The sequence below is a fragment of the Somniosus microcephalus genome, unplaced genomic scaffold, assembly GCF_052327205.1.
Source record: "Somniosus microcephalus isolate GS21.2 unplaced genomic scaffold, FLI_Smic_1.0 unresolved_chr2, whole genome shotgun sequence".
NCBI classification, from domain to species: domain Eukaryota; kingdom Metazoa; phylum Chordata; class Chondrichthyes; order Squaliformes; family Somniosidae; genus Somniosus; species Somniosus microcephalus.
Genome location: NW_028225180.1, coordinates 73,755,489 through 73,758,959, shown reverse-complemented (window position 1 = coordinate 73,758,959; position 3,471 = coordinate 73,755,489).

Sequence of the window (3,471 nt, the reverse complement as noted above, 5' to 3'; positions counted from 1 at the left end):
CCCCTTCGCCCCCCTCTCTCCCTTCGCCTCTCCCCTTCGCCCCCCCCCTCCCCTTCGCCCCCCCCCTCCCCTTCGCCCCCCCCTCTCCCCTTCGCCCCCCCCTCTCCCCTTCGCCCCCCCTCTCCCCTTCGCCCCCCCTCTCCCTTCGCCCCCCCCTCCCCTTCGCCCCCCCCTCCCCTCGCCCCCCCCCTCTCCCCTCGCCCCCCCCTCTCCCCTTCGCCCCCCCCTCTCCCCTTCGCCCCCCCTCTCCCCTTCGCCCCCCCCTCTCCCCTTCGCTCTCCCCTTCGCCCCCCCCTCTCCCTTCGCCCCCCCCTCTCCCCTTCGCCCCCCCCTCTCCCCTTCGCCCCCCCTCTCCCCTTCGCTCTCCCCTTCGCCCCCCCCCTCTCCCCTTCGCCCCCCCCTCTCCCCTTCGCCCCCCCCTCTCCCCTTCGCCCCCCCCTCTCCCTTCGCCCCCTCTCCCCTTCGCCCCCCCCTCTCCCTTCGCCCCCCCCTCTCCCTTCGCCCCCCCCTCCCCTTCGCCCCCCCCTCTCCCTTCGCCCCCCCCTCTCCCCCTTCGCCCCCCTCTCCCCTTCGCCCCCCCTCTCCCCTTCGCCCCCCCTCCCTCGCCTCCCCTTCGCCCCCCCTCTCCCCTTCGCCCCCCCCTCCCCTTCGCCCCCCCTCTCCCCTTCGCCCCCCCTCTCCCTTCGCCCTCCCTCGCCCCCCCCTCTCCCTTCGCCCCCCCTCTCCCCTCTCCCCTCGCCCCCCCTCTCCCCTTCGCCCCCCCCTCTCCCCTTCGCCCCCCCCTCTCCCTTCGCCCCCCCCTCTCCCCTTCGCCCCCCCTCTCCCCTTCGCCCCCCCTCTCCCCTTCGCCCCCCCCTCTCCCCTTCGCCCCCCCCTCCTCCCCTTCGCCCCCCCCTCCCCTTCGCCCCCCCTCTCCCCTTCGCCCCCCCTCTCCCCTTCGCCCCCCCTCTCCCTTCGCCCCCCTCTCCCCTTCGCCCCCCTCCCCCTCGCCCCCCCTCTCCCTTCGCCCCCCCTCTCTCCTTCGCCCCCCCCTCCTCCCCTCTCGCCCCCCCCTCTCCCCTTCGCCCCCCCCTCTCCCCTTCGCCTCCCCTCGCTCCCTTCGCCCCCCCTCTCCCCTTCCCTCCCCTTCGCCCCCTCTCCCCTTCGCTCTCCCCTCGCCCCCCTCTCCCCTTCGCCCCCCCCTCTCCCCTTCGCCCCCCCCTCTCCCTCGTCCCCTTCGCCCCCCCCTCCCTTCGCTCTCCCCTTCGCCCCCCCTCCCCTTCGCTCCCCTTCGCCCCCCCCTCTCCCCTTCGATCTCCCTTCGCCCCCCCCTCTCCCCTTCGCCCCCCCTCTCCCTTCGCCCCCCCCTTCGCCCCCCCTCTCCCCTTCGTCTCCCTCGCCCCCCCTCTCCCCTTCGCCCCCCCTCCCTCGCCCCCCTCCCTTCGCCCCCCCTCTCCCCTTCGCCCCCCTCTCCCTTCGCCCCCCCTCTCCCCTTCGCCCCCCCTCTCCCCTTCGCCCCCCCTCTCCCCTTCGCCCCCCTCCCCTCGCTCCCCTTCGCCCCCCCTCTCCCCTCGCCCCCCCCTCTCCCCTTCGCCCCCCTCCCCTTCGCCCCCCTCTCCCCTTCGCCCCCCCTCTCCCCTCGCCCCCCCCTCTCCCTTCGCCCCCCCCTCCCCTTCGCCCTCCCCTTCGCCCCCCCCCTCCCCTTCGCCCCCCTCTCCCCTCGCCCCCCCCTCTCCCCTTCGCCCCCCCTCTCCCCTTCGCCCCCCCCTCTCCCCTTCGCCCCCCCTCTCCCTTCGCCCCCCCTCTCCCCTTCGCCCCCCCCTCTCCCCTCGCCCCCCCCTCTCCCCTTCGCCCCCCCTCTCCCCTTCGCCCCCCTCTCCCCTTCGCCCCCCTCTCCCCTTCGCCCCCCCTCTCCCTTCGCTCCCTTCGCCCCCCTCTCCCTTCGCCCCCCCTCTCCCCTTCGCCCCCCCTCCCCTTCGCCCCCCCCTCTCCCTTCGCCCCCCCCTCTCCCCTTCGCCCCCCCTCTCCCCTTCGCCCCCCCCTCTCCCTTCGCCTCCCCTTCGCCCCCCTCTCCCTTCGCCCCCCCTCCCTTCGCCCCCCCTCTCCCCTTCGCCCCCCTCCCCTCTCCCCTTCGCCCCCCCTCTCCCCTTCGCCCCCCTCCCCTTCGCCCCCCCTCTCCCCTTCGCCCCCCTCTCCCTTCGCCCCCCTCTCCCCTTCGCCCCCCTCTCCCCTTCGCCCCCCCTCTCCCCTTCGCCCCCCCTCTCCCCTTCGCCCCCCCCTCCCCTTCGCCCCCCCCCCCCTTCGCCCCCCCTCTCCCTTCGCTCTCCCTTCGCCCCCCCCTCCCCTTCCCCTTCCTCTCCCCTTCGCCCCCCTCCTCTCCCCTTCGCCCCCCCTCTGCCCTCGCCCCCCCTCTGCCCTTCGCCCCCCCTCTCCCCTTCGCCCCCCCTCTCCCCTTCGCCTCCCCTTCGCCCCCCCTCTCCCCTTCGCCCCCCCTCTCCCTTCGCTCTCCCTTCGCCCCCCCCTCCCCTTCGCCCCCCCCTCTCCCCTTCGCCCCCCCTCTCCCCTTCGCCCCCCCTCTCCCTTCGCCCCCCCTCTCCCCTTCGCCCCCCCTCTCCCTTCGCCCCCCCTCTCCCCTTCGCCCCCCCTCCCCTTCGCCCCCCCCTCTCCCTTCGCCCCCCCCTCCCTTCGCCCCCCCTCTCCCCTTCGCCCCCCCCTCTCCCTTCGCCCCCCCCTCTCCCCTTCGCCCCCCCTCTCCCCTTCGCCCCCCCCTCTCCCCTTCGCCCCCCCCTCTCCCCTTCGCCCCCCCCTCTCCCCTTCGCCCCCCCCTCTCCCCTTCGCCCCCCCTCTCCCCTTCGCCCCCCCTCTCCCTTCGCCCCCCCCTCTCCCCTTCGCCCCCCCTCTCCCCTTCGCCCCCCCTCTCCTTCGCCCCCCCTCTCCCCTTCGCCCCCCCCTCTCCCCTTCGCCCCCCCCTCTCCCCTTCGCCCCCCCCTCTCCCCTTCGCCCCCCCCTCTCCCCTTGGCCCCCCCCCTCTCCCCTTCGCCCCCCCCTCTCCCCTTCGCCCCCCCCTCTCCCCTTCGCCCCCCCCTCTCCCCTTCGCCCCCCCTCTCCCTTCGCCCCCCCTCTCCCTTCGCCCCCCCCTCTCCCCTTCGCCCCCCCCTCTCCCTTCGCCCCCCCTCTCCCCTTCGCCCCCCCCTCTCCCCTTCGCCCCCCCCTCTCCCCTTCGCCCCCCCTCTCCCCTTCGCCCCCCCCTCTCCCCTTCGCCCCCCCCTCTCCCTTCGCCCCCCCCTCTCCCCTTCGCCCCCCCCCTCTCCCCTTCGCCCCCCCCTCTCCCCTTCGCCCCCCCTCCCTTCGCCCCCCTCTCCCTTCGCCCCCCCTCTCCCCTTCGCCCCCCCTCTCCCCTTCGCCCCCCCTCTCCCCTTCGCCCCCCCCCCTCCCCCTTCGCCCCCCCCTCCCTTCGCCCCCCCTCTCCCCTTCGCCCCCCTCTCCCTTCGC